Consider the following 23,864-nt stretch of genomic DNA (forward strand, 5'->3'; position numbering starts at 1 on the left):
GACTGGCTTGTTCATAATTCTGTTTCTTCTTGTTTCAGTCTTGAAGGTTGAACTTTTCTAAGAATTTGTCCATTTCTTCCAGGTTGTCTGTTTAATTGGCTTATAGTTGCTCATAATAGTCACGTATGATCTTTGTATTTCTGCATTGTCTGTTGTAACCCCCTCCTTTTTTCAATCTAATTTTGTTGGTTTGAGTCTTTTCCCTTTTTTCTTGATGAGTCTGGCGAGTGTTTTGTCAATTTTGTTTATCTTCTCAAAGAACCACTTTTAGTTTTATGATCTCTGCTATTGTTTCTTTCACTTCTTTTTCATTGATCTTTTTCCTTTGTACACAGATTCTTTTACCATCTGAGGCACCAGGGGAGCCCCAAGTTTAGGTTGTCTATTTGATGTTTTTCTTATTTCTTGAGGTAGAATTGCATTACTATAAACTTCCCTCTTAGAACTGCTTTTGCTGCATCCCATAGGTTTTGAGTTGTGTTTTCATTATCATTTGTTTCTAGGTATTTTTTAATTTCCCCTTTGATTTCTTCAGTAACCTGTTGGTTATCTAGAATCATAATGTTTAATCTTGATTCCCATAAGGATAACAGCTGATCTTTCAATAGAAACTCTTCAGGCCCGGAGGGAATGGCAAGACATACTTAAAGTGATGAAAGAAAATAACCTACAGCCCAGATTACTGTACCCAGCAAGGATCTCATTCAAATATGAAGGAGAAATCAAAAGCTTTACAGACAAGCAAAAGCTGAGAGAATTAAGCACCACCAAACCAGCTCTCCAACAAATGCTAAAGGATATTCTCTAGACAGGAAACACAAAAATGGTGTATAAATTCGAACCCAAAACAATAAAGTAAATGGCAACGAGATCATACTTATCAATAATTACCTTAAACATAAATGGGTTGAATGCCCCAACCAAAAGACAAAGACTGGCTGAATGGATACAAAAACAAGACCCCTACATATGCTGTCTACAAGAGAACCACCTCAAAAGAGGGGACACATACAGACTGAAAGTGAAGGGCTGGAAAAAGATATTCCATGCAAATAGAGATCAAAAGAAAGCAGGAGTAGCAATACTCATATCAGATAAAATAGACTTTAAAACAAAGGCTGTAAAAAGAGACAAAGAAGGACACTACATAATGATCAAAGGGTCAATCCAAGAAGAAGATATAACAATTATAAATATATATGCACCCAACACGGGAGCACCGCAGTATATAAGACAAATGCTAACAAGTATGAAAGGAGAAATTAACAATAACACAATAATAGTGGGAGACTTTAATACCCCACTCACACCTATCGATAGATCAACTAAACAGAAAATTAACAAGGAAACACAAACTTTAAATGATACAATAGACCAGTTAGACCTAATTGATATCTATAGGACATTTCACCCGAAAACAATGAATTTCACTTTTTTCTCAAGCACACATGGAACCTTCTCCAGGATAGATCACATCCTGGGCCATAAATCTAGCCTTGGTAAATTCAAAAAAAATGGAAATCATTCCAAGCATCTTTTCTGACCACAATGCAGTAAGATTAGATCTCAATTACAGGAGAAAAAAATATTAAAAATTCCAACATATGGAGGCTGAACAACATGCTGCTTAATAACCAACAAATCACAGAAGAAATCAAAAAAGAAATCAAAATATGCATAGAAACAAATGAAAATGAAAACACAACAACCCCAAACCTATGGGACACTGTAAAAGCAGTGCTAAGGGGAAAGTTCATAGCAATACAGGCATACCTCAAGAAATAAGAAGAGAGTCAAATAAATAACCTAACTCTACACCTAAAGCAACTAGAAAAGGAAGAAATGAAGAACCCCAGGGTTAGTAGAAGGAAAGAAATCTTAAAAATTAGGCCAGAAATAAATGCAAAAGAAACAAAAGAGACCATAGAAAAAATCAGCAAAGCCAAAAGCTGGTTCTTTGAAAGGATAAATAAAATTGACAAACCATTAGCCAGACTTATCAAGAAACAAAGGGAGAAAAATCAAATCAATAAAATTAGAAATGAAAATGGAGAGATCACAACAGACAACACAGAAATACAAAGGATCATAAGAGACTACTATCAGCAATTATATGCCAATAAAATGGACAAATTCTTAGAAAAGTACAACTTTCCAAAACTGAACCAGGAAGAAATAGAAAATCTTAACAGACCCATCACAAGCATGGAAATTGAAACTGTAATCAGAAATCTTCCAGCAAATAAAAGCCTAGGTCCAGACGGCTTCACAGCTGAATTCTCCCAAAAATTTAGAGAAGAGCTGACACCTATCCTACTCAAACTCTTCCAGAAAATTTCAGAGGAAGGTAAACTTTCAAACTCATTCTATGAAGCCACCATCACCCTAATATCAAAACCTGACAAAGATGCCACAAAAAAAGAAAACTACAGGCCAATATCACTGATGAACATAGATGCAAAAATCCTTAACAAAATTCTAGCAATCAGAATCCAACAACACATTAAAAAGATCATACACCATGACCAAGTGGGCTTTATCCCAGGGATGCAAGGATTCTTCAATATCCACAAATAAATCAATGTAATACACCACATAAACAAATTGAAAAATAAAAGCCATATGATTATCTCAATAGATGCAGAGAAAGCCTTTGATAAAATTCAACATCCATTTATGATAAAAACTCTCCAGAAAGCAGAAATAGAAGGAACATACCTCAACATAATAAAAGCTATATATGACAAACCCACAGCAAACATTATCCTCAAAGGTGAAAAATTGAAAGCATTTCCCCTAAAGTCAGGAACAAGACAAGGGTGCCCACTCTCACCACTACTATTCAACATAGTTTTGGAAGTTTTGGCCACAGCAATCAGAGCAGAAAAGGAAGTAAAAGGAATCCAAATTGGAAAAGAAGAAGTAAAACTCTCACTGTTTGCAGATGACATGATCCTCTACATAGAAAACCCTAAAGACTCCACCAGAAAATTACTAGAGCTAATCAATGAATATAGTAAAGTTGCAGGATATAAAATCAACACACAGAAATCCCTTGCACTCCTATACACTAATAATGAGAAAATAGAGAAATTAAGGAAACAATTCCATTCACCATTGCAATGAAAAGAATAAAATACTTAGGAATATATCTACCTAAAGAAACTAAAGACCTATATATAGAAAACTATAAAACACTGGTGAAAGAAATCAAAGAGGACACTAATAGATGGAGAAATATACCATGTCATGGATTGGAAGAATCAATATGGTGAAAATGAGTATACTACCCAAAGCAATCTATAGATTCAGTGCAATCCCTATCAAGCTACCAACAGTATTTTTCAGAGCTAGAACAAATAATTTCACAATTTGTATGGAAAAACAAAACACCTCGAATAGCCAAAGCTATCTTGAGAAAGAAGAATGGAACTGGAGGAATCAACCTGCCTGACTTCAGGCTCTACTACAAAGCCACAGTCATCAAGACAGTATGGTACTGGCACAAAGACAGAAATATAGATCAATGGAACAAAATAGAAAGCCCAGAGATAAACCCGTGCACCTATAAACACCTTATCTTTGACAAAGGAGGCAAGAATATACAATGGAGAAAAGACAATCTCTTTAACAAGTGGTGCTGGGAAAACTGGTCAACCACCTGTAAAAGAATGAAACTAGAACACTTTATAACACCATACACAAAAATAAACTCAAAATGGATTAAAGATCTAAACATAAGACCAGGAACTATAAAACTCCTAAAGGAGAATATAGGCAAAACACTCTCCGACATACATCACAGCAGGATCCTCTATGACCCACCTCCCAGAATATTGGAAATAAAAGAAAAAATAAACAAATGGGATCTAATTAAAATTAAAAGCTTCTGCACAACAAAAGAAGCTATCAGATCAGATCAGATCAGATCAGCCGCTCAGTCGTGTTCGACTCTTCGCGACCCCATGCATCACAGCACGCCAGGCCTCCCTGTCCATCACCAACTCCCGGAGTTCACTGAGACTCACGTTCATCGAGTCAGTGATGCCATCCAGCCATCTCATCCTCTGGCGTCCCCTTCTCCTCCTGCCCCCAATTCCTCCCAGCATCAGAGTCTTTGCCAATGAGTCAACTCTTCGCATGAGGTGGCCAAAGTACTGGAGTTTCAGCTTTAGCATCATTCCTTCCAAAGAAATCCCAGGGTTGATCTCCTTCAGAATGGACTGGTTGGATCTCCTTGCAGTCCAAGGGACTCTCAAGAGTCTTCTCCAACACCACAGGTCAAAAGCATCAATTCGGCACTCAGCCTTCTTCACAGTCCAACTCTCACATCCATACATGACCACAGGAAAAACCATAGCCTTGACTAGACGGACCTTTGTTGGCAAAGTAATGTCTCTGCTTTTGAACATGCTATCTAGTTGGTTGGTCATAACTTTCCTTCCAAGGAGTAAGCGTCTTTTAATTTCATGGCTGCAGTCACCATCTGCAGTGATTTTGGAGCCCAAAAAAATAAAGTCTGACACTGTTTCCACTGTTTCCCCGTCTATTTCCCATGAAGTGATGGGACCGGATGCCATGATCTTTGTTTTCTGAACGTTGAGCTTTAAGCCAACTTTTTCACTCTCTTATTTCACTTTCATCAAGAGGCTTTTGAGTTCCTCTTCACTTTCTGCCATAAGGGTGGATTCATCTGCATATCTGAGGTTATTGATATTTCTCCCGGCAATCTTGATTCCAGTTTGTGTTTCTTCCAGTCCAGCATTTCTCATGATGTATAAGCAAGGTGAAAAGACAGCCTTCAGAATGGGAGAAAAATAATAGCAAATGAAGCAACTGACAAACAACTAATCTCAAAAATATACAAGCAACTCCTGCAGCTCAATTCCAGAAAAATAAGCGACCCAATCAATAAATGGGCCAAAGAACTAAATAGACATTTCTCCAAAGAAGACATACAGATGGCTAACAAACCCATGAAAAGATGCTCAACATTACTCATTATCAGAGAAATGCAAATCAAAACCACAATGAGGTACCATTTTACGCCAGTCAGAATGGCTGCGATCCAAAAGTCTACAAGCAATAAATGCTGGAGAGGGTGTGGAGAAAAGGGAACCCTCTTACACTGTTGGTGGGAATGCAAACTAGTGCAGCCACTATGGAGAACAGTGTGGAGATTCCTTAAAAAACTGGAAATAGAACTGCCATACGACCCAGCAATCCCACTGCTGGGCATACACACCGAGGAAACCAGAATTGAAAGAGACACGTGTACCCCAATGTTCATCACAGCACTGTTTATAATAGCCAGGACATGGAAGCAACCTAGATGTCCATCAGCAGATGAATGGATAAGAAAGCTGTGGTACATATACACAATGGAGTATTACTCAGCCATTAAGAAGAATACATTTGAATCAGTTCTAATGAGGTGGATGAAACTGGAGCCTATTATACAGAGTGAAGTAAGCCAGAAAGAAAAATACCAATACAGTATACTAACGCATATATATGGAATTTAGAAAGATGGTAACGACAACCCTGTATGCAAGACAGCAAAAGAGACACAAATGTATAGAACAGTCTTTTGGACTGTGTGGGGCAGGAGGATGATTTGGGAGAATGGCATTAAAACATGTATAATATCATACAAGAAATGAATCGCCAGTCCAGGTTCAATGAAGGATACAGGAAGCTTGGGGCTGGTGCACTGGGATGACCCAGAGGGATGGTGTGGGGAGGGAGGTGGGAGGGGGGTTCAGGATGGGGAACACTGTACACCCATGGCAGATGCATGTTGATGTATGGCAAAACCAATACAATATTGTAAAGTAAAAAAAATAATAATAAAAAAATTAAAAAAATAATGTTTAATCTCCATGTGTATGTATTTTTTACAGTTTTTTTATAATTTATATTTAGTCTGATCGTGTTGTGGTCAGAAAAGATGCTTTATAGGATTTCAACTTTCTTAAATTTACCAAGGTTTGATTTGTGACCCAAGATGTGATCTATCCTGACAATGTTCTGTGTATACTTGGGAAGTATGCTGCTGCTACTGCTGCTAAGTCGCTTCAGTCGTGTCCAACTCCGTGCGACCCCATAGACGGCAGCCCACCAGGCTCCCCCATCCCTGGGATTCTCCAGGCAAGAACACTGGAGTGGGTTGCCATTTCCTTCTCCAATGCATGAAAGTGAAAAGTGAAAGTGAAGTTGCTCAGTCGTGTCCGACTCTAGCGACCCCATGGACTGCAGCCCACCAGGCTTCTCCGTCCATGGGATTTTCCAAGCAAAAGTACTGGAGTGGGGTGCTTGGGAAGTATATTCTTTGGTATTTGGATGGGATGTCTTGAAGATATCAGTTGGGTTCATCTGGTCTAATGTGTCATTTAAGGCTATGTTTGCTTATAAATTTTCTGTTTTAATGATCCGTGCATTGGTGTAAGTAGGGTGTTAAAGTCCCCTACTATTATTGTGTTACTGTCTATTTCCCCTTTTATGTCTGTTAGTGTTTGCCTTATGTATTGAGGTGCTTCTATGTTGGGAGCATAAATATTCACAATTTTCATCTCTTCTTGAATTGATCCCTTGATCATTATGTAGCGTTCTTCTTTATCTCATGTAATATTCTTTAAGGTCTATTTTGTCTAATATGAGAATTGCTGCTCTGGCTTCCTTTTGATTTCCATTTGCATAGAGAATCTTTTCCCATCCTCTTACTTTCAATCTGTATGTGTCTCTAGGTCTGAAGTGGGGCTCTTGTAGACAGCATATATATAGGCTTGTTTTTGTATCCATTCAGCAACTCTGAGTCTTTTGGTTGAAGTGTTTAATCCATTTACATTTAACGTAATTATTATATATACATTCCTACTGACATTTTCTTAATTGTTCTGCATTTGCTTTTGTAGGTCTTTTCCTTCTCTTGTGTTTCCTGCCTATAGAAATCTGTTTAGCATTTGTTGTAAAGTTGCTTTGGTGGTGCTAAATACTCTTAACTTTTGCTTGTCTGTAAAACTTTTTATTTCTCTATCAATTTTGAATGAGCTCCTTGCTGGGTAATCTTGGTTGTAGATTTTTCCCTTTCATTACTTCAAATATATCCTGCCATTCCTTTCTGGCCTGCAGAGTTTCTGCTGAAAGATCAGCTGTTAACTGTATGGGGTTTCCTTTGTATGTTACATGTTGCTTTTCCCTTGCCTCTTTTAATATTTTTTCTTTGCATTTAATTTTTGTTGGTTGATTAATGTGTCTCAGGGTGTTTCTCCTTGGATGTTTCTCCTATTTCCTTTCCCATGTTAGGGAAAATGTCAACTATAATTTCTTCAAAAATTTTCTCAGACCCTTTCTTTTTCTCTTCTTCTTCTGGGACCCCTACCATTTGAATGTTGGTACATTTAATATTGTCCCAGAGGTCTCTGAGACTATCGTCAATTCTTTTCATTCTTTTTTTCTTTATTCTGCTCTTCAACAGTAATTTCTACCATATTATCTTCTAACTCATTTATCTGTTTTGCCTCAGGTATCCTGCCATTGATTTCCTCTAGAATATTTTTAATTTCAATAATTGTATTTTTGTCACTGTTTATTTATTCTTTATTTCTTCTAGATCTTTTTAAATGTGTTAAATGATTCTTGCATTTTCTCCATTCTACTTTTGAGATTTTGGATCATCTTTACTATCATTATTCTGAATTTTTTTCAGGTAGTTTGCCTATTACCTCTTCATTTGTTTAGTCTTAGGGGTTTTTACCTTGTTTCTTCATTTGTACAATAGTTCTCTGTCTTTTCACTTTATCTAACTTACTGTGTTTGAGGTTTCCTTTCCCTGGACTATAGGATCATAGTTCCTTTTGCTTTTGGTCTCTGGCCTCGTCAGGTAAGGTTTCTTCAATGTCTTGTGTAGGCTTTGTGTCAGGAGGGATTTGTGCCTGTGTTCTGGTGGGAGAAGGTAAGTATTTCCCTCTGATAGAGCTGTGTGAGGTGGTATGATTTGGGGTGTCTGTGGAATGCCTGTCTGCTGATGATTAGGTTTGTGATCTTACCTTGCTTGTTGTTTGGGTGAGGCTTCCAGTGCTGGGTGCTGTCAGCAGTTAGGTGGTGCCGAGTCTTGAATATAGGCAGAGGCCTTCATGCGAGTTCTCACTAATTAGTACTCCCTAGGGTCAGGAGTTTTCTGGCAGTCTAGTGCCCTGGACTCAGCATTCCCAACCCAGAGGTTCAGGCCCAATCTCTGGTCAAGAAACCCCTAAAAAGCTGATTGTTATGGCAATAAAGGGGATTTAAACAAACAAAACAAAACAGAAAAAATAGAAAAAAAAAATGAACCCCAGATAAATGGTGAATGCAAAATCAGAAATACAGAATATAGAAACATGAACATACACACACAAACACATACACACAAACAACCAAAACCAACACAGTCTGAAGTGAATGACATACCGAGAGAGTGGCCCAGTGAGCAAAGGAAACCAGAATTGTTATCAATCAATTAAAAACAAAACCAAACCAAAACCAAGACCAAAGCAGAGTGTCAACTAAGGAATAAAGCAAAGAAAACAAATCAAACTAACAAACATAGTGGAAAAATAGAAAGAAAAGAATAGAAAAGTAAAGTTAAATAATGTATATAAATATATATTAAATGATAACTACAACAAGAAAAGAGCAAAACAAAACAAAAACAAACAAAATCACAGAACTGCAGAAAGCCAAAGTAGAAGTAAAGGCAATTAAAAGTGTGATTTTTTAAAAAGTTCTCAAAAGCCTAAACAGAGATAATAATGATAAAAATAACAAACCACAGCTACAGAGAAAAAAAAGAAAAAGAAAAAAATCCTAAACCAACTACAGAAAAATCAAAATATAAGAATAGTAATAAATGTTTTCCTTGAGTCTCAGCTGTCAGCATTTTTCCCCCTCTGTGAACCATGGCCCACCTCTGCTTCCCTAGGAGACCCTCCAGTACTGGGTGGGGGTGGGGGGCTGGTCTCTCTGGACCTACTGTGGTGACAGCTGAACCTATTCTGGCCCTGCTCCTAAGTGTTCTTGCCTCCAGTTTCACAGCTTCCAGAGCTAGGGCATTTTCTTTTGTGGGAACACTCATTGTCCTTTTATATATTCCTTAGAATCAGAGTCTACCTAATTGATCATGTGGATTTAATCTACAGCGTTTACAGCTGGTGGAAAGGTTTTTGGTCCTCTTCCTTAGCCACTCCGCCCCTGGGGCTCAGTTGTGGTTTTATCCCCACCTCTGCATGTGGGTCATCCATGGGAGTCTGCTCTTGAGGCTGTCCTGGAGGATTTGGGACTGCCCCAGTGAGCAACGGGCATGGAGGTGGTGTGGCTGCTTGAATCACAGAGCCCCTGTTAGTGCCAAATTTGCAGGGAAGCTGATAGCCATGGGTGTGGGAGATATCGCACCATTAGGGATTTTCCCCAGCCTCTGGTAACTCTGCCCCAGTGAGGGCCAAGCATAGAGGTGGCATGGCTGCTTTGATCAGAGACCCCAGAGGCACCAGGTGCACCATGAAGCCAGCAGCCACAGGTGTAGAAGATATGGTGCTTTTAGAAAACTAGTCTCTGGTAGCTGGCATTCAAAGGGCCACCCTCTCTGTTGGTCTTTCTCTGTTGGTCAGCTGTTGGCGCCAACAAGTGGGAAGAGAAAGCCTGCACGTGACTCAGCAGTCATGCCCTGCCTGTATAGCTGCCAGGCTTCCCTCCAAAGGCATTCCCTGCCACAGTTTCCTCTCTCCCATCACCTCAGGCCATCACCCCATAGTCAACAGCAGTCCTCGCCCTGGAATTGCTCTCCATTCCCTACACTCCTGCTGCCAGCAGTGACTTGTATCACTGTCCAAGGTACGTAGGGCCACGGCATGGATTGTCTGTGTGGTTCTCACTCTATTCAGAGTATCACAGATCAGCTGTTTCACTCTCTGACAGCTTCAAGTGCTTTCCCTCTGTCCCAACTGATTGCCCTGACATGGAGATTTCAGCTCCCTCAGTCCCCAGGTACAGATCCAGCCCCGCTCACTCTCCTCCTCTTTTTCCCTTCCTTCCTTCATCCTACTGAGTTTTGCATGGCTCTATATATTCCTTTCCAGTGGTCAGGGACTCCTGCCAACTCTTAGCTGGTGCTCTGTGAGATCTTCTACATCTGAAGATGTATTCCTGATGCATCCGTGGAGAGAGATGCACTCCACTTCCCATGCCATCTTCAAGACCCTCCAAACTTAAGTTTTTGAGGAGCCAATCTGTGGGGTAGGGGTTGGGTGGGCATGGTTAATGGGTATCTTATAGTTAAATTTGTATTCCCTTCATTGTTACTAAGATTAATTACCTTTCCATATATTGATTTGTCATGTGGGCTTCCTATAAACTTCACATTCATATGATTTGCCAAATTTTTTCTTGTTCTGTGAATCTTTAATTATTTGGATATGTTCATTTTCTATTCTGAATGTCAGTTCCTTGTTCATTATATATTTTCCAAAATTTTCTCCTGTTCTGTCTAACTTTGAAGTTTTTACAGGATTTGTGTTGTCATTCAGTTTATTTATTGATTTGGCACTTTCGCTGTTATTCATTTCATCAAATTTTTCTATGATGGCTTTTGCTTTTTGTATTTTAAGAAGACTTTCTGTATGAGTCAGGACAGGCTAAATGCTACAACAATCGTCCCCCAAACTCTGGTGCTTTAACACAGTACAGTTTTACTTTTTGCCATATGTCAGTCAGCGCAGTGTGGGTAGCATGGAGAGCTCTCTCTCCCTTCCTTGCTCCCCCATCTCACCTCTCCTCTCCTCCTTCCCTCTCCTCCTCCTTTTCCCTCTCTCTCCCTTCTTCCTGTGCTTCCTGTTCTTCTTCCTCTCTTCCTCCCCCTCCCCACCCCTTCCTCCTTCTTATTCTCCTCTCTCTTTCTCTCTCAGTCTATTTTATACACACATAAACACACACATTTTACATCCTCTCCCTGGTCTCTCTGTCTGCCCCTTTCCACACTACTTTAATCACAGTACTTTTATGTTTGATGTGTGGTAGAACAGACTTCTGAATCCACTTTGATCTTTATCAAAAGTGCTTTGGAATTTCTTGCTTCTTTATTCTTCTTTGTTTTAGAAACTGTCATATTCCATAACAGGTCTGTTCTGGTGGTATTGAAGTTATGGTATGAATTAGAATCTTAAAAATAGTCTTCTCATCCTTTTAGTTTTCTTTCTCGCCTTAAATATTGTTTTCTGTCCAAACAGAGAGTTTATTTCATGTTTGATGTGTGAACCCTAGTTAATTATAGAAACTTTTAATGAAGTGGATCTTTTGTTTTTTATAAAAATGATTAATTGGCTAATGTTGGTATGTTAAAAAGGTATTGATTTTTTTTATGTTGGTCTTGTTCCAGCCATTTAAAATGTTCTTCTTTGTTCTAAGACTTGGTCATGGGCTTGTTCTAAATTTGGATGGCACTGCTTCTAAAGTTTGTATTATTAGGTAGGATAATTGTTATAAGTTTGGAATACCCTTTAATAAGTAAAGGAAGTTTTCTTCTATTCCTCGTTTATTTTGAGTTGTATAATGAATGATGTGAGCTTTTTGGCATCTTTTGAGATGATCATATGGTTTTTCTTCTGGAAAGTGTTAATATAGCATACTCACATTAGGATCATGTTTGGCTGTTAGTAACAGAGAGAAGAAATAATAGGGAATTTAGTAGGAGGGAAATTTTGCTTCTCTCTCATGAGTCTGGGGTAAGCATTTCAGGGATGGCAATTCCACGAATCCCCAGGACTGCCTTCCTGCCTTCTGAATCTCCCTGTACCCTTATCTCCATTATCCTACTGGGGCTAGGGCTCCAGAGTCCTTTGTCTTTCTCTGTCTTTTTCTACAGTTGGATTCACTTACCCATCTTTTAAGGTTTTCATCCATGTTTATAAATGACATTCAGTTCAGTTCAGTTCAGTCGCTCACTCGTGTCCAACTCTTTGCGACCCCATGAATCGCAGCACCCAGGCCTCCCTGTCCATCACCAACTCCCGGAGTTCACTCAAACTCACGTCCATTGAGTCAGTGATGCCATCCAACCATCTCATCCTCTGTTGTCCCCTTCTCCTCCTGCCCCCAATCCCTCCCAGCATCAGAGTCTTTTCCAATGAGTCAACTCTTTGCATGAGGTGGCCAAAGTACTGGAGTTTCAGCTTTAGCATCATTCCTTCCAAAGAAATCCCAGGGCTGATCTCCTTCAGAATGGACTGGTTGGATCTCCTTGCAGTCCAAGGGACTCTCAAGAGTCTTCTCCAACACCACAGTTCAAAAGCATCAATTCTTCAGTGCTCAGCCTTCTTCACAGTCCAACTCTCACATGCATACATGACCACAGGAAAAACCATAGCCTTGACTAGATGGACCTTTCTTGGCAAAGTAATGTCTCTGCTTTTGAATATGCTATCTAGGTTGGACATAACTTTCCTTCCAAGGAGTAAGCGTCTTTTAATTTCATGGCTGCAGTCACCATCTGCAGTGATTTTGGAGCCTAGAAAAATAAAGTCTGACACTGTTTCCACTGTTTCCCCATCTATTTCCCATGAAGTGATGGGACCGAATGCCATGATCTTCGTTTTCTGAATGTTGAGCTTTAAGCCAACTTTTTCACTTTCCACTTTCACTTTCATCAAGAGGCTTTTTAGTTCCTCTTCACTTTCTGCTGTAAGGGTGGTGTCATCTGCATATCTGAGGTTACTGATATTTCTCCTGGCAATCTTGATTCCAGCTTGTGTTTCTTCCAGTCCAGCGTTTCTCATGATGTACTCTGCATAGAAGTTAAATAAGCAGGGTGATAATATACAGCCTTGATGTACTCCTTTTCCTATTTGGAACCAGTGTGTTGTTCCATGTCCAGTTCTAACTCTTGCTTCCTGACCTGCATACAGATTTCTCAAGAGGCAGGTCAGGTGGTCTGGTATTCCCATCTCTTTCAGAATTTTCCACAGTTTATTGTGATCCACACAGTCATTAGCCCATGACTTTTTCTCTTTTCTGTTCTTTCTTTTCTAATTTTGACATCTGAATTATTCTCCCTTTATGTAGCAACTAGGAATCTAAGGTCAGCTATAAATCACAAAGCATTTGACTTACTTGGCTAGAACTGGTAGATATTTATTAGAGAAGAATGATGGGAAGTCCAGAGGGGTGAAGTCTAGGGCCTGGGCAAAGTTCAGTGTTACCATCAGGATTGGACGTGTTACTCCACCAACCTGCATGTTGGGTCATCCTCTGGCTTTCTCAAAGACCGAAGATGGCAGATATACTTGGAGATGGTATTTCCTTGCCTAAGGCAGAAAGAAGGAAGAAAGCCAGTGGGAAAGGACTATGTCAGTTAAGCCTGACCGCTTCTATCAGGGAAGCAACGGCTTTCCCATAAACTCAACACGGTTGACTCCTGTCTCTATCAACATAGACCTGAATCATTCAGTGCAGCTGCATCCGGATTGGTGAATCTGAGTTCAAGGAGGGGAGATTTCAATGACCAACTCTGAACCATTTGGATTCATTACCCAGTACTAGGAATATTGTCAGTCTCTAAAAGTCAAAGGTTCTCCACTGCAACCTGATAAACCAAGACTTTACCAGTGGTAGGTGAGTAGGTATGGAGTAGGCAACATCTAAGAAAATGAATGAGTACTTTCCTATTTCTTTCTACACTCTTGATCTATTTTTCACTGTTACCAAATCTTTGTGTCTTTGTTTGCCTAGCACAGTACATGTCCATTCTCTACTCAGAAACTCCCAGTGGTTTCCTACTGGCCTCATGTTAGAATCTAGCTTCTCACCTTGACAGCCCACAGGTCTGACCCTGACCTTCACCTGTAGTCACCATGCCCATAGTTCTCCTGCTTCTGGTATCTCTGGACCCAGAGACATACAGATGTGTTTTTGCCTTTTGGCCTGTGCTCATAGTGTCCATCCAGCTTGGAATGTCTTCTATTCAGCCTTCCTAAATCCTCAAAAACTCATCCTACATTTGGCCTTTTCATTCTGCCAGGCAGAAGGAACTGACTCTTTCTAGTATCCTAATTTTTTTTATAAATCATATTATAGCATTTATACCAGTCTAAGTTGAATAATGGTTATTTTCATGTACACCCATCAGATGGAGTAGGAACTTGGATTTAGTATTTTTATTTTATTTGTTCACTCAGCAGATTTATTTAACATCTGGTATATTCCAACTTGTGGTGAGGTTAGTGCAAAAAAATAGGAACCCTGACCTTCGGGACAACCCTCACAGAGAGAGACGAGGAGGCACGTAGGTCAGCAGTGGCAGCCCAGGACCCACACACATACTTGAAGTGTTCCTTTCATGTCAGTGAGACCATGGAAGGAGCCTGACCCTTTAGGCTTTTTTTTTTTAAGACTCTTTTAACTTGTTAGCAGATATACCTTTTCCCAGAAGACCTGGATAAAATGATTAAAATCAACAGGGGAAGTATAAATCTGATTAATGAGTTGTTTAGATCTTTTTAAACCCTTGTTGATGGCACATTGGTCTGGTTCAGACATACATTTTATGCCTGTGTAACAGCTAGATTTGTGAGCCTGGAGAGTAAAAGCATAAATCCTTTAAAGCAAGGGAATCTTGCAAGCATTCCAATGCTGAAGGCTTGAATTGTGCAGGGAAGCTCTGCTGGAGATTTTCAAGGATGCAAATAATGTTCTGACATCCAAGCGCCCTTAGAAGGTGATCATTCCTGATGTGGGCACCCTCCACAGTTCCACGGACATTACTGTCCTCTAAAAGTGAGCATAAATAATGCCATGTCGTGTGGCCTTAAAACTTTACTTCCATGTTTAAGTATTATCTTCAAAATGAGTGATTATTATTCCTTGTGGATTCTCTAATCGTCTTCTCTTAATGTGAGTCCAAGGTAGGAAGCAGCATGGGAAGAACAGTCTGTAACTCTTTGGGGTTCATGAGCCTTAGTGTGATGAGACCTATACATCTGTTCCCATACTAAGAACTGTTGAAGATTTTTAGAGACTTAACCTATTAATGTGTCATCTCCATGTACACAATAGAAAACCTCAGTAGATCCTCCACTTAGTACTATTAGCAAAAATATAAGTTTTAGGAGAGACTTTTTTCCATCTTTCCATCCTAGGAGAAAAATCATTAAAATGTATGACTGAGTGTCTACTAAGGAAATAGTTTACTTCTGATCATACACTGATGCACGTGCTGTGTTTTAAAGGTGCTGGACATTTGGACCTCGGAATGTCTGAAGGCCCCATACCATTATAAAGGGTTGGTGAACAGTGACCTTAGGTCTAAGTGGGTCTTTGTGGGAGTCATAACTCTGCTACTGAGCTCTCTGATCTTCAGTAAGATGGAACAGAGCCACTTGCCTTGTGGAGTTGTTGTCTGAATGAGAGTTAACCCACCTATAAAGTCCTCAGTATACCCCGTGTCATCCTGGGCCCTTGACAAATCGTAGTTATTTTCCTCATTTAGCTATAGAGAGAATTTACACCCACGGGAAGAATGTTTTTCATTGTCCAGCTCCTTTCAAATAAATTGGAAAGCCAAGATGAAATGGTTAAATCTGTAGTAAAATACAGTCTAACACAATTGAATCCTACAGAAAGTCTAAACAGTAATTTCCACAGGAAAAAATAAATAGGGAAAGTTGTAAAGGGTTTCCTTCAGAAGAAGCATCAGGAATAGATTGATTCACAGGGAATATCTACCTAACATTTAAATGCCAGGTGAGTCCAGTACTACTTAGGCCATTGCAAGAGAATTGAGAAAGAAGATAAGCCTATGGTTTTGCTCTGTGTATAGGATGTTAACCATAAAACTGTCAAATTTACACAAAAGATTGCACATAAAAATAAAAGCCATATATCAAGTTAATACATTAATATGAAAATAGGAGTTTTAAATAAAAACTAGTGAACTGAAGAAAAACGCACATAGGAAATGAAATACCAACAAATGATTAAAGATTTATTTATTCTAGAAGTATGAGTAAAGCTTAATATTAGAAGTTAATTGATAGAATTCATTATATTAATAGATATTAAGAAAAAAAATTATGTGAAAATCAACATCCATCCATAATAAAGCTACTCAATAAGGTATATGGGTACTTTCTAAACGTATGTACGAATATGCGTATAGCCCAAAAGTCAGTAGCCAGCATCTTACTCAGTGTGGCAATTCTACTAAAGTTAGGAGAAAAGCAAAAATGCCCATCCTCTATGAATAGTTAATAGTATATTGAATTAGTTCAGTCAGAGAACTGACTGAACAAGAGAAGAAAGAGAAGTTAGAGCAAGAGAAAGAGAGCAAGAGAAGAAAGAGGGTTAAAACCTGAAAATTCAGAGCAAGATAATCTCTGTTTGCATAAGATGTGATTGTATATCTAGCAAAATGAAAAATAAGGGGGAATAAATAACCAACGGATAAATTTCTATAAACACTAAGTAAGAATTTAGTAAAAGAACAGGATATAAATTTAACAACCAGAAGTCAATAGTTTTGTTTAGAAATATGATAACCAGTTAACACACATATTGGGAGAAAAGATACCTTTTTTGGATATCTAGGCATAAATATGGGGTTCCCTGGTGGCTCAGTGGTAAAGAACCCACCTACCTATGCAGGAGATACGGGTTCTATCCCTGAGTTGAGAAGATCCCCGGAGAATGTAATGGCAACCCACTCCAGTAACTTGCCTGGGAAATCCCATGAACAGAGGTGCCTGTTGGGCTATAGTCCTTGGGATCACAAAAGAGTTGGACATGACGTAGTGACTAAACAATAGCCAAGGCATAATTTAAACAGAAAAATACAGAAATAGACCCAATTGTATATGCAAACATACCATATAGCAATGAAAGCATCTGAGATTAGAAGGGCTTCCCCACTGATGGGTTTTGCTCTTAAGTTGTGTTGAAACAGTTGGATAGACAGGTAAAATGCTAAAATTGAATCCATTCCTCACTTGATACTCCAAGATCAAGTCCAACTGCATCAGTGCTTTCAATATGAAAAATAAAACCCTTTAATAGATAATTTTCAGAGCAGTTTTAAGTATACAGCAAAGCTGAGCAGAAGGTGTGGACTGTTACCATGTAACTCCTGTCCCCACACACATGGCCTCCACCTCTGTCAGCATCCCACACCAAGGCAATACGTGTGTTACAATCGATGAACTGACACTGGCACATCCTTATCACCCAAAGTCCATAATGTCCATTGAGGTTCACTCTTGGTGTTGTGCATTTGTTGGTTCGAAACCTTGGGCGTTCTCAGGGTGAAATCCAAAACTGGCCCACATTCTCGTATGTAATGAAACTAACTTACCCAAGCAAAGGGACAAATGCTTGGAGTGCTTTCTAGGAAGCTGGGCCGTCCTTTGTTTTAATTGGTTGTATAAACCTTAGGAACTTATCATTTAAACTTGACATCAACTTGCTGATTTAATTAGAAACGAAAGCCTAATATGTAATAAAATGGGAGGAGAGTGCAGTTTTAGCCATATTTCCCAAAGCATGGAATGAGCCAGGCCCCCAGCCTCCACATGTGACACCCACAGTGCTGTGTGTGTGTGCATGTGCAAGGGAGAGCCTGAGAAATCAGTGTGTCAAGAGGCCCTCTTCTGTGGCAGTTGCTTCTGTCTTCTCTGGTTGGGGTTCCTGTGTATGTAGTGTGACAGAGTTTACGCTGTTGCAGGGGTTCAGGCAGCACTGCTGGGGCCGAGCATGGCTAGGGTTGATCGGGGGTCAGCAGGACACTGAGGGGAGCCACACAGGAGACACCCCATATGTGGCAGGCAGTCCAGAGCACCTGGACTGGGCATGCAGAACACCCTCTCGGGACTGTGACTGTGCGGAGTCAGGGGCCTGGGAGGGAGGGAAGGAGGGAGCCAGGGGTGTGAGGGGCTAGGCCAGGCTGCAGGGACCCAGAGAGAAGGGCAGGGGAAGCACCTCTGTGCTCTGGGCTTCCAAGTGACCCTTGAGAGGCTCCCAGCAGGAGAGCTGTCGGTCCAGTCTGTCTGCCTATGGAGGAGAAGGTCAAGGGCAGGAGACAGCTCTCATCCCAAGGGAAAGACCAGGGTACATCTCAACAGCGCTGCCTAGCTCTCCCTTCTCAAACCTCCATCACCTCACACACAGAGAGGAATCATGCAAATACCTACTCAATAGATAACAAGGACCTACTGTGTAGCACAGGGAACTGTACTCAATATCTTGTAATAACCTATAAAGGAAAAAAATTCTGAAAAAGAATATATGTATATATATCTGAATCACTTTGCTGTATACCTGAAACTAACACAATATTGTAAATCAAATATATACTTCATTAAAAATAAATAAATCATATGTTAAAATCTATAACATTTTTTAAATTAGCGTACCAATTATTTTTTTAAAATACCTATCAAGGATAAAGAGCATGTCCCCCAACATGGTTTAGGAAAATGCCTAGCCAGGGGCCTGGTCCTTGGAACATGGGCAGTGATTGGCCAGAAACAGAATATTCTGGCCAAAGCCCTATATTTTGCAGGGAGAGGACAGAGCCCAGGGATGGGCTTGGATGGTCACCTTGAATCCCCTCCCGGGTTCTCCCCAGGGTCCTACTGTGCATTTTCAGGCTTTTCTGGACTCAGGGACTAAGGTACAGCCAGGAAAGAGGGTGTTGGTCACCCTGCCTGTGTCTGAGAGTGATAGGGGGCGGGAGGGGGGGCACTTGGTGCCTCTGTTGCTCTCGGGAGCAGGCACCTACCTGTCTGGGTGCACGCCTACATGTAATCAGTTAGCAAGCTTTCTGGTATGCCCAGCAGGACTGGCTGAGGGCAGCACACACCCCTTCTGCCATCCAAGCTAGCTCTTCAGTACTTCCAGAGGCAGCAGTTCTGCTCCTCAGTGGAGACTTGGGCAGGCGAGGGTGGTCCTCATCATCACAGGTTGGATAATAGCTCGCACTTACTGAGCATGCCCTGTGGGCCAGTGTGTTTCATGCACTAACTCCTTCAGACTTTAGACCAGTTAAGAGGTACTGTTATGATTCTGATCCACCAGTGAGGAAACTGAAACAGTATACCTGAGGCCTCACAGGAGTGGTGATGGAGCTATTTTGGCACTGAGAGAGGCTGATTCCAGGCCCAAGCCCCATCCCTGGACTGCACTGCCTCTCCCAAGACAAAGCCACAGTTGAAAGAGCTTGACATGCCCCTGTCCCCAGGACAGTAGGCAAGACCCTCAGAGAAGTTCTGTCCAGGGGCAAGATGCAGAGCCTGGACATGGCCTCCCTGGTCCTCACAGGATTAGGACAGGCCAGGGGTGCCTTGGCCATGAAGGGTGGGTCATGGGACCCAGCAGTGCTCTCTGGAGGACTGGCATGAGGGGGCAGGGGTGAGGATGGCCAAGATGGCTGGGAGCCCATGTCCCCATTGGCCTGGCTCCTCCTGTGTCATCACAGTGCTTGAATGTGGGGCCTCTGTGTGGTGGGGGCATTAGATTTAAGAAATAAGTCTTGGATTTCCCTGGTGGTCCAGTGGTTAAGAATCTGCCTGCCAATGCAGGGGACATGGGTTCAGTCCTTGGCCCAGGAAGATTCTAAGGCCATGCTGCAACTACTAAAGCCTACTTGCCCTAGAGACCATGCTCTGCAACAAAAGAAGACACCACCAGGAGAAACCTGTGCACCACGACTAGAGAGTAGCCCCCACTCGCCGCAACTAGAGAAAGCCCACAGCCAATAGCAAAGACCCAGCACAGCCAAAAATAAATAAATGATAGTTTTTTAATAAAAGAAGGAAGTCTTCAAGGGGACATGCACATTAACCTCTTGCTGCACCAATGTTTATACTTGAATGTGGTGAAAAGTTCTTTTGAGGTCCACCCTTTAATTTCTGTCTGTGCAGAGGACAGGGCACAGAGGAGGAGGTGTGGCATGAGTCTTCATTACAGCACTGGTGAGAGCCAGTCTCGGTCTCAGCACAGGGCCTGGTGTAAGTGTAGAAATGGTGTAAGCTGAGTCATACACAGCGGCCCAAAGGTGGAACCAACCAAGTGTGCAGCTACAGATGATGGCTCCACAAGGTGTGGTCTATCCATACAGTGGAATGTTATTCAGCCTTGTTGTGGCCGCATGGTATATCCTCCCAAAATTCATGTCCCAAAGCCCTAACCCCCCAGCGTGATGGTATTAGGAGGTGGAACCAGCGGGAGGTAACTGGGTTTAGATGAGATTGTGAGGATGGAGCCCCCATGTTGCTATTTGTGTCCTTGCCACAGGCGGACCCAGGGAGAAGGTGGCATCTGCAGCCAGAATATGGGCTCTCACCAGATGCCAGATCTGCCAGCACCTTGATCTCAGACTCGCCAGCCTCCAGAACTATGAGAAATCCATGTCCCTTGTTTGAGCCATCCAATCTGTGGCATTTTGTGACAGCATCCTCAACTAAGATGAGCCTTAAAATGAAAAGAAATCCCAACACTTGCAACAACACACGTGCACCTTGGAAGACCCCATGCTGAGCAAAATAAACCAGTCAACAGGGGACAAATGTTACGTGACTTGTTAAGAGGATCCTGGAACTGTCAAACTTAGAAACAACGTAGAGCGGTGGTTTCCAGGGGCTGGGGGGACGGAAAGGGAGTTCACGTTTAATGGGGCAGAGTTTCCACTGGAGAACATGAAAAAGTTCCAGAGATGATGGTGGTGATGATGGGTGCATAATAATGTAGAACATATTTAATGTCACTGAAATGCACTCTTTTTTTTTTTTTTACATCCCCTAGTAAAAACAAGTGTTGTCATCCTGTTGACGCCACCAAAGCCTGTTAGGACTATTAATTTTGTTGTTCATTTAGGCATGCATGGTTGCCACAGTAACAGCAATCTCATAGTTCCTTCAAGCCCTCTGTGCAGTGAGCATCTGTTGAGAGTCCTATGAAGGTGCCATGGTTTCTATCCTTCCTGTCACAGATTGAACCCCTGCCTTGCTCTCTCTTTTTTTTTTTTTTTCAGATCTTCATTTCTTTTTTTTTTTTTAATTTTATTTTATTTTTAAACCTTACATAATTGTATTAGTTTTGCCAAATATCAAAATGAATCCACCACAGGTATACATGTGTTCCCCATCCTGAACCCTCGTCCCTCCTCCCTCCCCACACCATCCCTCTGGGTCATCCCAGTGCACCAGCCCCAAGCATCCAGCATCGTGCATTGAACCTGGACTGGCATCTCGTTTCATACATGACATTTCATATGTTTCAATGCCATTCTCCCAAATCTTCCCACCCTCTCCCTCTCCCACAGAGTCCATAAGACTGTTCTATACATCAGTGTCTCTTTTGCTGTCTCGTACACCGGGTTATTGTTACCATCTTTCTAAATTCCATATATATGCGTTAGTATACTGTATTGGTGTTTTTCCTTCTGGCTTACTTCACTCTGTATAATAGGCTCCAGTTTCATCCACCTCATTAGAACTGATTCAAATGTATTCTTCTTAATGGCTGAGTAATACTCCATTGTGTATATGTACCACCGCTTTCTTATCCATTCATCTGCTGATGGACATCTAGGTTGCTTCCATGTCCTGGCTATTATAAACAGTGCTGCGATGAACATTGGGGTACACGTGTCTCTTTCCCTTCTGGTTTCCTCAGTGTGTATGCCCAGCAGTGGGATTGCTGGATCATAAGGCAGTTCTATTTCCAGTTTTTTAAGGAATCTCCACACTGTTCTCCATAGTGGCTGCACTAGTTTGCATTCCCACCAACAGTGTAAGAGGGTTCCCTTTTCTCCACACCCTTTCCAGCATGAAATGCACTCTTAAATAGTTAAAATGGGATTTCATGTTTTATATGTGTTATAATAATTAAAAATATGCAAGATTCAATGTATTCATGGGGTACTTACTATTAAGGTTGAAAACAGGTCTGTGATGGGAAAAGGATACTCTCTGAAATATAAGTACTGGTTACAAAGAGGAAATTTGAGATACTACCTGCCTTGCAAAAGCCCCCATGTTTGGGAGGTGACGGCCGCCTGGTAGGCAGGTGCTCAAGGAGAAAACAGACTTGATTCAGACAGTCGGCCGAGCCCCAGGTGCACCTCCTATGACACGAAGCAAAGCCTCAGCCTCTGTCTGACTGTCAGGAGAGTAACATGCTCTTATCTTCTGCTTTGTCCTCTAGGTGGAAGTGACCAAAGAAGTGGCTCTCCTGGCCGAGGCCCTGGTACATGGAGAGAAGGAAGACAGCAATCCCTAATTGGAACCATATACATTAGGTCAAATCATTTTCTTATTGTCAAGCCATACCAACCCAAAAATCACACCCCAGTCAGAGCCATGTGCAAGCTGGTGTAGGGACAGTGAATGTCTGACATCACAGACGCCACTGTCTTAATCCTCCATCTTCAGGGCCTGGCACCTTCTATGAGCTTACTTCCCCAAGTCTTACAGATGCTCAGGTGGACTCAGAGAGGTAACACAGCACGTCACCTCTTATCAGAGGGGCTGAGCTGGGGTTGGGATTAGGCCTGCAGTTCTGGCTCTAAAGCAGCAGCAGTCAGCACAGACCTAGCGCTCGAGCGGAGCCCATCCCAGTGAAAAAGAAATGGGGGATTCTCATCAGTGGCATGAGATTTAAACTCACCCCCATTACTTGAAAATTTAATTAGATGCTCACCAGGATAATATTTTCCATCATTTATACTTAGCAAACTTTCTGTGAAGGTCCAGATAGTAAATATGTTTGGTTCTGTGGATCTTACAGTTTCTGTTTTAACTGCTTGACTCAGCCACATGCAAAAATGACCACAGATTGTACGACAGGGAATGGGCAGGGCTGGTTCCAATAAAACGTTATTCACAAAGTAGTGGACTATAATTCGCCAACCCCTTCTTGATGGAGACAGAGGTGCATTTGTGCTTTATCAGGCACGACCGTGTCACCAGTTGTGGGAGTCACCCTCACATGCCAGGTACTGTTTGTTTCTCCCTAGCAACTGCCTGGTGCAGTTAGCCTGTGATCAAGCTACAGGGTGACATTTTATTCCTCTAACTGGGATTACTCTGCTAGGAAATCTGAGAGCTTTATGAATTTTATTGATTGTTCTTGTGAGTATGACAACTCTTGGGAAAATGGCAAATGATTTATCCTCTTCAGCAAGCATAGTATTTCTGTTGACTCTGGATTGGTGTGGAATATTTCCTAAGAGCCAAGTAAGGACTGAGGTAGGCATGGGGATGGGTCACTGTTTAAGATGTAGGTAGGATATAGCAGCAACACAATTACATTCGTGGAAGTGCTAGCAGCTCTAAATGAATCTCTCTAAGATTCATTAAGTGTTTGATTATTTTAGAACAACCAAGTCTATCTTCTTTTCAATTGGTTGTCACTGGAATTGACATAATCTAAGATGGGAAGTGGGCTTTCCCAATGGCTCAGAGATAAAGAATCTGCCTGTCAATGCAGGAGATGTGGGTTTGACCCCTGAGTTGAGAGGATTCCCCTGGAGTAGGAAATGGCAACCCAATTGAGTATTCTTGCCTGGAAAACCCCATGGACAGAGGAGCCTGGTGGGCCACAGTCCATGGGGTGTCAAAGAATTGGACATGACTGAGCAGCTAAACATGCACTCAGGGTAGGAAGACTGAATTGGGAATGCCCTCTCTCTCCTATGGCACCTACAAAGGGAATGACATTTGAGTCTGACCTTTATTATTTATTGTTGCACACAAATAATCAGGCATTGTCCCACACTGGCTCAGATATGTGTCACACCAAGTGGAACTGGTTTCTTCTTTCCATCACGTTTGCCTCTCTGTTCTCTCCTG

General features: G+C 41.3%; 1 protein-coding gene across 2 annotated transcripts in view; it reads left to right on the top strand.

The window, feature by feature from the left end:
- The window catches only part of OTUD7A (OTU deubiquitinase 7A), a 404,670-nt gene that overhangs the window by 213,632 nt on the left and 167,174 nt on the right, over nt 1-23,864 (top strand). Inside the window, exon 3 of one of the 2 annotated variants that reach the window (XM_005221993.5) lies at nt 22,219-22,312. The gene's annotated coding sequence lies outside the window, so the exon portion shown is untranslated. Of the gene's footprint in view, nt 1-22,218; nt 22,313-23,083; nt 23,262-23,864 lie in introns of those variants that run through there. The other variant, XM_010817095.4, reaches the window with a different exon arrangement.

This window comes from Bos taurus, chromosome 21, assembly GCF_002263795.3.
Source record: "Bos taurus isolate L1 Dominette 01449 registration number 42190680 breed Hereford chromosome 21, ARS-UCD2.0, whole genome shotgun sequence".
Lineage (NCBI taxonomy): Eukaryota > Metazoa > Chordata > Mammalia > Artiodactyla > Bovidae > Bos > Bos taurus.